Below are 13573 nucleotides of genomic sequence, written 5' to 3' on the forward strand. Positions count from 1 at the left end.
AATCTTTGCACCGATTTTGAGAGTTTTTGGTACAAAATTAAAAGTACTTTAATGAGCTTTTTAAGTAAACATATTTAAACAATTGTAGTTCAAACACAAAGACCATACCATCGAAAAAAAAATGTTGATTTGGGGACCACCGTTACTCAGAAGTGAGCTCTCCAAGTACGATATAAAAAATTAAAATCTAACAAACGAACAAGTTTTGCACAAAATGGGAGCATTTTTAAATTTTGATTGTGCTTTTTTCATGGCTTTATAAATGAGCACGTACATTTAGGTAAATAAATACTTACAAATGTTGTAGAAAAATGGAATACATCCACACAGTTTCAGTGCATTCTTTATACGACAGTCAACCTTGCATAAATTTGGCGTATGTATCTGAAACGATAATCGGAAATTGAACTATAATGCAATCGAGATGTGTAGTATTGTTACATAAATACCTTAAATATGGATGATGATTCATGGCGATATACACATTTACGGCGAGTGGGTGAAAGGAACCGAAGATTCGGAGATGCAACAATTTGCTCAACGAAAACCATTATCTCGGTTAGCTTAGTGGGTTTCATGACGGTGTGGATCGTATCGGTGGCGGACATAATTTCGTCTTCGGTGTGCACAAACTATAACCAAAAAAAAAATCAGTGAAAAATCTCAAGAATTTCGTTCTCTGCGTTCAAGCTCAAAGTTCGATATAAAGTGCATCTAGCATTTTTATAATACATCAGCATTCGTAGCTCGAGCAGTACGTTCCCCACAATCGAATGGAAGATTTGTGCCTAATAATTGAACTTAATAATCCTACTACATTTAAACCGTTTACCAATAAGGCACATCTAAAAAGCACATATCGGAAATTGATGAAAGTTGTTTTGAAGGTAGATATTTATATGGCCTACAAGTCTTTTATATATTGCAAAATGGACATATTTAAGGAATAGTAGTTTTTCTAACAAAAACTTTTTCAAGTCCTTCCTGGGAAAAAAATATAAATAGATATTTTGTTAGAAAAACTTTTTTCTCTTAAATATGTCCATTTTGCGATATATAAGAAACTTGTAGGGCATATAAATATCTATCTACAGAACAAATTTCATTAATTTCCGAGATGGCCATTTTTTTAAATCAAGTTTTAGTTTTTAAAATGCTTTTTTTCTAAGTGTGGAAATGATTTTTATTTTTTTCAGTATTTTTTTATGAAAATTCAGTAAATTTTGTAAAAGTCACTTATACATCATTTTTTGTAGTTGCTATAATTTTCGAAAATACTGAAATGCATTTTTTCCGGAACAAGTTTTTGTTAGAAAAACTTGTTTCCTTAAATATGCCCATTTTGTGATGTATGGAAGAATTGTAGTCCATATAATTATCTATCTTCAAAAAAAATTTCATCAATTTCTGAGATGGCCTTTTTTCAGTTATACTCCAGGTTAGGAGCGGCTCACGACAGTGTTTGATCCGAAGTGGACGGCTCAATTAAGAAATCTGTTGTCTTGCCACAAAACTAAGGGCCCCTCTAGACTGCACTCGACTTCGAATGGATACTTGGTATCTGGAACTACAGATCGCTGAATTTCATGGGTGGTGAATCGCTAAAATCCTGAAAAGTCGGTGTCGTGTCACTGCAGGGGATCTGTCCAGCGATGTATATACATTGCAGCTTCCCAAGGTTTGGTGATCAAAAGCACCTTCTTTTCCGGCAAAGATATACAGCAATTAATAATATTCGTCAGGACAGTCATCAGCGATAGTCGTCAAGATAAAGGTTTGATGAATTTCCGACGTTTCGGTACTTTGTTGGTGTCTTTTTCAAGGGTAATGACAGGTTGGCTTGTCGAATATTAACAATTACAAATTGAATCCAGGCGATAAAAAACACAAGATATCCACAAAGCCACCTGGAGATCACGTGAACAACAAACATTGAACCAAATCGACCACATTCTTACCGATGGCCGTTTTTTAAAAAAGCACACAACATCGGGTATTATCAGCCCATTAAGGGGTTATATACAGTTAGAATTTTCGAAAAATCGATTTTCTGTTTATATCATGGTCGTAGTGTACATATATTTAAGTATGCACACAGAAAATCACTTCAAATTTTGACACAAGTGTTCTAAGGATATATTCTACACATTAATCGAAGGTTTTTGTTAACCGATTAATATTTCTTATTTTATGGACAATTTAAGAGCAAAATTTACCCCAAAAAGAGATTTTTTATGTTTAACAAGCCGCCATTTCGTCAAAAATGATTATATTGCTAAATCCTTCGATCAATCAATAGATAATATATTTTATCACCGATTCCTTTTTGGTTTTTTGATTTTCGATTATTCAGTCCAAAGATATCATGCTCACCGCAAGACGCCTTATTTTAGAAGAGTTCTAGAAGTTTAACTATATCAGCTATTTAAATAACCTTTTTCTAAAACAAAATTTTAAATACGGCCGAAAGCTACTGTAAGATGTATACAAATTTTCACTTTAATCAGTTAAAGGGTTTTCTCTAAAAATTTTTTAGAAAAATCCACTATTTTAAGCCTCCTAACTGTATATAACCCCTTAAGCGATTGCTTCTATTTTTTCGAGCTAGGCCTAGTTCTAGTGAAAGAACAGCTAATTTTGATGTCCTTTTAACGCAAAACAGTAGATAAGGCCTAAAAATAAAAAAACTTCAGTCAAAAACTTCAGTAGATAAGGGTAGATCCCAGTAGCTGTGGTAGTACCAGTAGTGGTAGAAACCCGGAAAATTCCTTTATTCTTGCAGATTTTGGGATAAGTATTGTCAATTGCAAGGAAAATTGTACCATCCAAAGTGCGATATCGCTCATAAAAGTGCTATTTTAGCTTAAATCGTTTTGGTCTCTTCGGCGCACTTATTGCTTGGAAGATAACGAAAAAGTGCGCCGAAGATACCGAAACGATTTAAGCTAAAATAGCACTTTTATGAGCGATATCGCACTTTGGATGGTAAAATTTTCCTTGCAATTGACAATATAAACACTGACAAACAGACATAACACTCGTTTTCCGTCTTCGTATTTAGTAAGATATTCTAATGATTTTGTCCAATCTGTTCACTTAAATTGATAGGAAAAACTTCACTTCGTTTCGATTGCAATTCCGAATCCGCGACTGTCGTTGTTGTACGTTGCCAAGGGAACGGACGTTTATATGGAGTGATGCCAACGTAAACATTTGAGCATGAAATTGGCCATTTATTTTCGCTATTAACCCTCTAACGGGCAACATCGTAAAAACGAGGCGATCAAGCTAATGACTATTTTATCATGAAAGTGCACTCAAAAGAACCTTAAGTTCTGATTTTCATGCAAAAATAATTATCTGGAGGAGCGCTAGGCTACAAATAGTCCAATTTCTCTTTTTCGTTTTTTATGTCTAACGCTGTACCCAGATATTTTTTCAGTTCAAATACATTACAAAATTGAAATAAAGCATGAAATTTACTCATAGAAAAATTATAAGGTCAATCATTTTGTTCTAGATATCCTTTTTCTCCAAAAGTAAAAAAGGGAATATTCGCGCATTCATTATTTTCGAAATTTTTCGGAATTTTTGTTTTTGAAAGATGAGAACTTTTGAATGCATAGACAGAATGTTGTGATATTAATATCAAAATGCCAAGAAATCTATTCTGAACACATTTTGCGTATTGTCAATTCAAAACAAATTTCGTATGCAACTCTGGAGCACCAAAAGCGAAGGCCGTCTACAGACGGTCTTACCCGTTAGAGGGTTAAATTATAGGGTCGTAGTGCGTCGATAATATACTTATAAAATTCGCTGATAATAAAATTCACCATAAACAACATTTTATGTGATAGAATTACTGTCGGATCTAGTTCAACAGCAAAAATAGACACGCGATTCTACGTTTCATAATTGTTTATAACAGATTTTTACCTACTACTAGCAACTTAGCATAAACTTAGCACAAACAAAACGATAGTGGCAACAAGTACTGAAATCAGTAAAAAAGCAGTTGGACTCTGATGACCTTCACCTTAAATAGCACCAACATCGGGCACGGGAGGGTATTTTCAGCCCCTTAACTCAGCATAAACTTAGCACAAACAAAACGATAGTGGCAACAAGTACTGAAATCAGTAAAAAAGCAGTTGGACTCTGATGACCTTCACCTTAAATAGCACCAACATCGGGCACGGGAGGGTATTTTCAGCATTTTCGATCTATTCTATTTTTTCGAGCTAGCCCTAGTTTTAGTAAAAGAACAGCTAATTTTGATGTCCTTTCAACGTAAAACAGTAGATTAGGGTAGACCCCAGTAGCTGTGGTAGAACCCGTACTGGTAGAAACTCAAAACATCCCTTTATTTTTGCAGATTTTGGGATAAGCTTGATACTTACCAAATTATACTGGTACTGGTAGTTCGATACTTATCAAACTTGTTCCAAAATCTGCAACAATAATGGAATAATTCGAGTTTCGACCACTACTGGCACTTCCGTAGTTACTGGAGCATCCACCTTAGTTACATTTTTGTCTGTTTTGTTTGTCTTAAATTAACTCTAGAACAAAAAGTATGCAAGCTAGCTCAATTCTGTTACTTTAATTCGAAAGTTAAGAAAACTTTGTAAGGATTTCCCCTAAAATCTTTTATTTCATGAAATTTGGTAACTTCTCAGAAACAAAAAAGCTTTGAAATAAGTGTTTCTCGGGGCGTTTTCATCAATTTTTTTCTTAAAAAGCGTGATAAAGTTATTTGATTTTGGGTATCAATTTGAAGCACTGGTATCATTCTACAATTCGTACTTTGACGTGAAACGGTTATTTCTATCATATTAAGTATTGAATTAGTATCTGGAAACTGCACGAGTTCATAAAATTAGCACACTAGAATACCACGTGCAACGGAAACGGTTTGACACGTATCAAAAACCATAGCAACAACAACAATGTTTTTAATTATAAATTGAGGGTTAGCCTTCACTTTTTTATGCATAATAGGGTAGCCAACCTATTTTGGACCCCATCAGCAGCTGTACATAATTTGGACACTTGCATTTGATTTTGCTGTAAGTGTCCAAATTATGTACAGCTGCTGAGGGGTCCAAAATACGTTGGTTACCCTACTGCATACCACAAGCCGCACGTTTATCCGCAGGCAGCAGCTCTTAAAACTGTAGTTTGGAAAGGATGATTTACCAAACTCGTGATTTTAGTCATGACCTTGAAATGCGGTCAGCAGGCTTGGTATACACTTTTCGCTTCAATTTTGTTCTTTTGATTACTGCATCTCAGCCAAGCAAAATTTGGAAAAGTGATGTATGGGGCGTTTGTAGAATTTGTTATTGTCTACAATATTGATAAAGTAAGCATTACTGTGCATTTTGTATTTATGGCGCTATAAGGCTGCTACCCTCTTGGTAGCTAAAAGAGCGCTCTTTTTGCTACCAACGGCATTACTACCCTTCAGAACCGTAAATACTAAAGATAAAACTTCACTTTCTTCAGCAATATTATAGTTAATTACTTGTTCTACAAATGCTCCATACACCACTTTTTCAAATTCTGCTTGGCTGAGGTGCAGTAATCAAAAGAGCAAAATCAAAGCGAAAAGTGTATGCCAAGCCTGGAGGTCAGGCATGTATTAAAAATTTTTTGAAACGATGATTCTACAATTGATGAAGAGACGGTAAGGGAAAGCATGCACCTTCCAGCATTGGACAAAAGATAGGAGTCACAACGACAACTTGTTAAACGTAGCTACTTATTACCCCTCCCCCCTTCCATTCCCAAAAAATCCTTCTTCATTACTTTCCCTTACCGTCCCTTCATCAATTGTAGAATCATCGTTTCAAAAAAATATTAAGGATGATTTATCCGGTACAGCACCCTCCACACCTTTTAATGTGACGCGGGGCCATTGGGCAACTTGGCTTATGCTTGTCTTGAGATAATCTCTTCGAAACTTTGTTGAAAACAACGTACCTTTTCGAAAGCGACGGTACGTTATCGTGAAAGTTCCTGAATTAACATCAAAACGTGTAATAAGACGAACACTTCTGGATTTGTGTTTACATACTTGCATTAGGTAGTCGTCGGTCGGAAAATCTACAACCATACTCTCGCTGGGCAGTCGTTGCTTAACAAATAGCGACGGCATAGAAAAGGTGAATGTCCACGAGTTTTTCCGGAGAATACATTTTGATGCTACAGTAGACTCTCGGAAAAGTTAACTCTCTGAAAAGTTAATTGTTCAGAAAAGTTAAGCGAATATCAGCTCTCATGCAACGCTCTAAAAAGTTAATTTTTGCCTTAACTTTTCTGAGAGTTTGAATTTATTGGTTGTCCAAGCGTTCGTCCACACACGTGAGTTTACCTTCTATCTTTATTTCTCATTTTTATTGTCGCCTTTCCACAGTTTCATACAGAGTCGCGTCATAACTGAGATTAAATTAAATTTTTGTACCGGACAGTCGCAACAATAGTTCAATACGAGCACATAGTTACTTCAGGATTATTGAAAACATACTGGAAAAGCGCAAACTCAGATGAATTTTAAATGCAAAAAAGGAACAGCAAGGAACTAAAAATAAGCGCGAACATTATCAAAACGTAGTCGCAGAAAAAACAAAAGTAAACTAGTGTAACCGATTATTTTAAACTTACTGAAAGGAACTAAGTATTATTTCATAAAGATCTTGCTACATATTTCTTTCCATTACAACTTGCAAATACATAAAAATGTGTATCCTATATCCCGGAATGCGTTTTTCGCCTTTGTATTTATCATTTTCAATGATTTTTAGGACTACTCGGAAAAGTTAATAGTTCGGAAAAGTTAATCGACCCATTCCCCAATCGATTAACTTTTCCGAGAGTTCACTGTACAGCGTTTTGAGAAACGTCCTAGAGAGACCCGAGAAATCTATTCTGTTGTGGTTGTCCATACACGTCAGACCGTGTCCGTCGCACGCGGTGATCTAGTATGCTATGCATATTGTATGAATTAGAGCAGTTTTCCGATACTAATTCTTTATCCAAAACAATACGTTTAAAATTCAATTGCAACGCCTTTCGAATAGCGCACAGGGTTGCAGCAAGAGGATGGGCTGTCCTGTATGTTATTTAAGATTGCTATTGAACAGGTGATCTGGCGAGCGGGCATCGAAACGAGAGGAACGATGTTTGGCTAAAGTAGCCAACTCTTTGACCTTGCAGACGATCTAGATATCATTAATCTTGGGACGGTGGAGGCAATCTACGCCAGACTAAAAACGGTGGCTACGAATTGGGTTATAAATCAATGCATCAAATACCAATTATGTGATAGGAAGAAGCTCCAGAGAAAACAACGCTGACCTCCTACACATAGACAAACGGTGATGAACTAGAAGTAGTTGTAGTAGTAGTCATTTTGAAATAAATGAGGTATAACAAACTTGGTCATCAATAAGTATGTAGGAATTTTAGTTCTAAATTAGCTCTGGGTGAAACACTGATATGGATTCTGGAAATAAGCTCCTCAGTTCAGAAAATTTTATTGCTTATTTCATTTCATTTTCATGTTAACGGTTTTAAATTACATAAAATAATCGTCAAAAGAATTACCAAGGCACAAAAAATAAAGATCATAGAGAAGTCAGAATCATCTACTTGCATAAAAATTAACGTGAATGATAACTGGCGGTATTGGGTAAATTAAAGCTAAGCCTCAGAACACCTACTTTATGCAAACGTTAATAACTAATACAGCGTAAAATGTGTTTTTACAGGAAGCATTTAGCAGATCCGATAACCGGAACAAAAATACAGTGCATCAAGGTAGGTCCAATAAGATCATCATATCGCAAAATAGTGATTAGCCAAACAGAGCGCAAAAACAGAACAAGAACAGAGCGTAAACATCAGAGCAAATTGTTCGTCACAGTGATCTAGTTTTTAACAATGAAAAATAAAAACTTCTAGTAGCATTACCACATTTATATCGACCATGCTGAAGGTGCTGACGATCACGGTAGATTTACACAAATCGAACGAAAAGCAACTATCAGCCCATGTCCTGTTGTCGTAGTTTACGGAATTGCTGTAAAGATCGGCAAAAGTCCAGGTTTAAGCATCTATTCCAATCAAAATGTTATGATTTCAAAAAATTAAAAAAAAAGAATGTCACAATACATTCCATGATTTAATTACGGAAAACCTCATCGTTAATCTCAGTAGTAAATTAACCAACTACGTAAGAGTTTACCTCACAGCTTGCAAATAGGACAAATTGGACGAGCTCAGACAGATTCCGTTTTCTGTGATGACTGGACGAAAGATCGACGAAGGAAAGTTCAAATGTCGTACGTTCCAGGCCGCTTGCAACATGTCAACGTTAGCTAGACTGCCGTCTTCTACAAATTGTTCGAACGAAGCCAAATTGTTGATAGTTGCATTAGCAATCGTCTTCAAAAAGCGAGTGTAGTAATCAAACTTATCATCCGCTTCGGAAACATTCCACAGGCTGCAAAATAACTAAGTTTCTGCAATCTAGCATTATAAATTAAGTTCCACACGTAATACTTTTGAACCATCTTCTTCGAGCGTTCCGCATTAAAGTACATCGGACAAAAGGTAATGGCCGGAGGTCTGTAGATCCATTTGCGGTAATCGGTTTGCAGTGTCAACACGGTAGGGTTCTGCTGGTACCTGGTCCACGTAGTCAAACAAATTGCATAGGACCCGTAGACCGAACAAATTAGAATCACCGCCCACAGCAGTCGCTCCAACCAATGTCGTTCTTTCGCAACCAGATGAGGCAAACCGTGCACCGACGATTCTTCCGCGCAGGTATGAAGAAATTTCATATTCGTTTCCTTCGAAACGCGCCAAGTTCTGCACTTACCCGGATTACTGAAGCGCGACCAAGCCGTTTCACCTAGAATCGACCGTCAACAGATACGAACCGTTGCGTTTGATGCACAGGGTCGAAAGGTGCATGCTCTTTTATGTCGGTACCTTTCTGTCGGCGCGGAGGGCAGGTGATTCTTCGCGCCCACTCAGGGCTAATCGACTGTAGTTCGGTTTCGATGGTGTAAAACAAGAAAATTGCATTTCTAATGGATAATGAATAGAATTTAAAGGTTGATAGTTATAGTTGCATGTTATTATTCATTTGACCATGTCATTTTTTCTTCTATGCAATGATGGATGTGTCATGCAAACTAAAATGTATATTGGTTCTATCCGATAGATCACTGCTTTCAAATCATTATTATTAATTGTCGTAACAAAAGCTCGTGGATTATTTCTGCTAACTTTATTGCTACATACGTATTATGGGTAGTCTATACATCGCCAATCAGATAGAGGTATAAATTAATTATAATCTACATCCTTGAATGCATAGATTAATTTTCGGTGATCGAAAAAAGTGGTTTTTACAAGATAGATTAACAAAATTATCGTCAATAATGTTTACAGTGAGACCTTTTTTCCAAGTTCCAACAATTATAAAATATTTCTGATGATAGCTACCAACGAGGTTTTCAAAGCGGAGGATTGAGACAACGAGTATTGAATTCTGAGACACAAATTTGAATTCAATTTAAATCATATTTTTTTGCTTATAAAAAATAGTGCAACGGTCGTGTTTACCTAAAAATATAAAATAAGAAAACTTATCCAATTTAATTCTACTATGTGTATTTTATTCACGACAGATACGTATTTCGCCTACGACTTGCAGGCTTCCTCAGTGTCTGTTTTCGAACAGACACTTCGAAAACAGACACTGAGGAAGCCTGCAAGTCGTAGGCGAAATACGTATCTGTCGTGAATAAAATACACATAGTAGAATTAAATTGGATAAGTTTTCTTATTTTCTATTTTTAGGTTTCGTATTCTACTAAGACGCTCCAAAAACTTCAGTCAACGGCCGTGTTGTTTATTGTGTCTATAAAGGATAGGGGGAAGTCCCCCATTACCGGACACCTAAGGATTTTGATATGCATAAAATCAACACTTAGCATAACTTCAGCTTTTATTTACTGGGAGAGTAATTTAGTAGACGCTAATGAAGCATTAAGCCAAATGACAAATCGATAAAAATCATTACTTGAAAATTGTGTCTCCCAGTACCGGACACTTAATAGACATCATCAAATAAACCAATTCAGGGTTTATAGTTCTGAAAAATACATGTCAAAATGTGTATATTCCCTTATGGCTTTGCATAAAAGTCAATGGTTTTACCTTTGTTATACTATATAACAAAGGTTTAGAAATTGGTCGAAAAACACGAAATTGATCCGAGGCCCGTAGGGCCGAATCACTTATACCAATCGATAGAGCTCGACGAACTGAGCAATGTCTGTGTGTGTGTATGTGTGTATGTGTGTATGTGTGTGTGTGCAGCTCATTTTCTATCGCCTGTTTCTCGAAGGTGGCTGAACCGATTTGACCGCTATTACTTTTGTTTGAAAGGTATTATTACCTAGTACAGCGGTTCCCAACCTTTTTTCGGTTCGCGTACCCCCTGACGGATTTCCCTATACTATTCTGAAGCGAACTAAAGTTTTGGCGTACCCCTGGGGGTTCGCGAACCCCCATTTGGGAACCGCTGACCTAGTATATCACTATTGAGTTTCTTTACGGTCCGACGTTTCGTTTAAAAGTTATAAGCAAAAATGTGAAAACTACGTGACACGGTTTTCTCCGGAACCACGCAACCAATTTTAACGAACTTAGTACCAAACGAAAGCTCTTGCTGTTATTAAACTTTTTACCAAGTTTTATTGAAAACGGACAAGCAGTTTAAAAGTTAGCCTTAAAAAACCATTTTTGATAAGGTTCAAATGATCGCCTGTTTCTCAGAGATGGCCAAACCGATTTATGCGCTATAAGTTTTATTTGGCAGGTAATATAGCCGGATAGATCACTATTGAATGGTTTTTGGATTGGACGTTTAATTTGAAAGTTATGAGCAATCGTATACACCACACCAAAATTAACAATAATTTATAATGATTTTAACCAAGATAATTTACCTAATTTCAATTATTTTAATATCAAACGAGAGGTTTTGACACTACGAATATATATGCAAAATTTCATAAGAATTGGTTTTACCGGTCAAAAGATATCAATCCTCGAACGCTCGCGCCAACTTTTGCAACACAGTTACTCGCGCGCACAATAGCCCAAAACCAAAGAAAACGTGCGCACTAGAGTTTTGACTAGGAAAACTTGTTTTTAAGTTTATCGAACCTTCGGAAGAGTTTCTTGAAATTGAATGCTCTATCATCTGGTGCAATTTAAATTTGGATTAATCCCCCTAAAAGTGAAAAAAAATTTTTTTTTCAGTTTCAATATAACACATTGATATGTTCTGCAAAGTTTTAGAGCCTATTATTACAAGTAATTTTGCTGAAGACTGTAACCTGAGATAGAAGCGAAGACAGAGAAATCTTATTTATTGTTTCTGTATTTGTAAAATCAGTTTTTCTATTTTAGCTCTTTTTGTAATTGTTCTATGACTTTTTCATGTGTTACAAAGTTATACAAATAGTAAAAATACACAACTTTGCTGAAAATAGTATACCTCTATGTTGGCTTGTTTAGGAACTGTAGAACTTTGATTATAAAAATACCCTGATTTTAACCCCGAATTACTCGACTACCAACTGACGGATACATTTTAAACATTTTACATTTGCTGATAGTTTTGCTACATACAGACATCATTTTTCCATATGAAGTAACGTGAAAAAAATTCCAGTTTGGGGCCAATAAATCTGGATTTTGCCAGATTTTTGATTGCGCGCCAGACCAACAGACAAAGCTTAAAACCTTCCAGATATTTGGCAATGTGCCAGATTTTCGATCCTCCGTCTTGCAAAAAGGTCATCACTTCTAATCTTGGACAAAATTTTGCATCTACGGTGAGCAAAACGAGCAAGATTTTTTCAGGAAAACGCCTCCCCATCGGACTAATTTACCACCAGATTTTTGCCAGACACTTTTATTCGTGTTCGCCAGATTTTCGGGAATACCTGGTGGCAAACTTGGGTACACCTCACATGCAGCTTGCTTCGTTTCTGTGCTCTCGGTTTATGCTGATCTATTTTCCTAACAATTTAAAGTATTATTGTATTGAATAATTCAGACATTTTGCTGAACATTTTTTTGAAGAATATACGTTAGTTAAACACCGATTGGTAAATATGGCATTCAAAAACCTACACATGTTATTCAGAATACAACAGCGTGAGTAACCGAAGGTTAATAAAAATTGATGAAATTTTTTCAAGAAAACCTTATTGATGCATAGTTATGCATAGTTCAAAAACCTATAAACTAGACCTTTACTACGCAATGTATATGTTAAAGAATAATATTTCTTCTTACAACTTACTTTTACTTGCACTTACCTACATTAGTAACAACTTACTCAGCAATTTCATGAGAAAAAGAACTATCAAAATTTGTAAGTGCTACTATTTTGTTCAAATTTTGTAAGCTTATTCAATTTCCAAAATTTTTATGTAAACCAACGCACAATGCAACGTTAACTAATAGATGAATTATGTTCCGAAGACGTGTCGATTTCTATCTCAAATAGCAAGTAAGACCGTATAACAAAGGTTCCTTTCACCAATAGGTGGATTAAATCAGGTTTTTACGCACTACATGGTAATCCTTCTGTTTTCTTCGAAAAATTGGTCATCAACTGGTTTTCTTGTTTCATATTTAAGATAACACCATTGTCCCCGAAACACGCACAGGGTACATTTAATCATCCGCGGCAATTTGTCCGGAAAGCTGTACTCGGGCATTATCTGCCATAGCTGTTTGCGCTCGACTGTATCGTATGCTGCCCTGAAATCCACGAAAATATAAGGTGTGGGCACGTTGTATTCTCGACATTTCTAGCGGTGAAATTCGACGTTCCATGTCCTTATTTCATCGCCTTTGTCCATGCCGAATGTTTGGAGTCAAATTTCCTTGATTGTTCGTAGTGTGTTAGACTTACATAGGTAGGTTACCTTACTAGGACCACGCTGCCAAGCTTCGTGATGGTACTACCAATTATTGCGCCGAGACAACACAATGCCTCCTTCCCTGTTGATATACGACCTTAGTTTCCACCGGGGTTGGTTCCGCGGTCTCTGCTAAGGATGCTCGCATTCCTGCTGGTACCATAAGGAAGTAAGGATAGGAGATGCCGGATAAGAGGCTAAAGGACCACCATGGGGTCTGTATTACGCATTATGCTGCCATTCACCAACCTAACGAAATTCTTTCTACATGTTTCCAATGAATTAAACTCAATTTTGTTTTATTGTGTCTTCCTTACTTTTATCAATTTCTTCTGTTTGACGTTAGCGATCACTTGCTTGTAAGCAAGTAACCACTTGCTTTAAAGTTTTTTTGAGGTCAAAAGTATACAGATCTAACGTCATGTTAGTTCGTCAGTGTAAAATCTATCCACGGCGACTTGAATGGTTGAACAACCATGGAATACTCTTAATTTGCGAAGCGCTTTATTGCCGAGCAGGAATTTTATAGTAGAATTAAATATTGCTCG

This window comes from Sabethes cyaneus, chromosome 2 (genome assembly GCF_943734655.1).
Source record: "Sabethes cyaneus chromosome 2, idSabCyanKW18_F2, whole genome shotgun sequence".
Taxonomy (NCBI): domain Eukaryota; kingdom Metazoa; phylum Arthropoda; class Insecta; order Diptera; family Culicidae; genus Sabethes; species Sabethes cyaneus.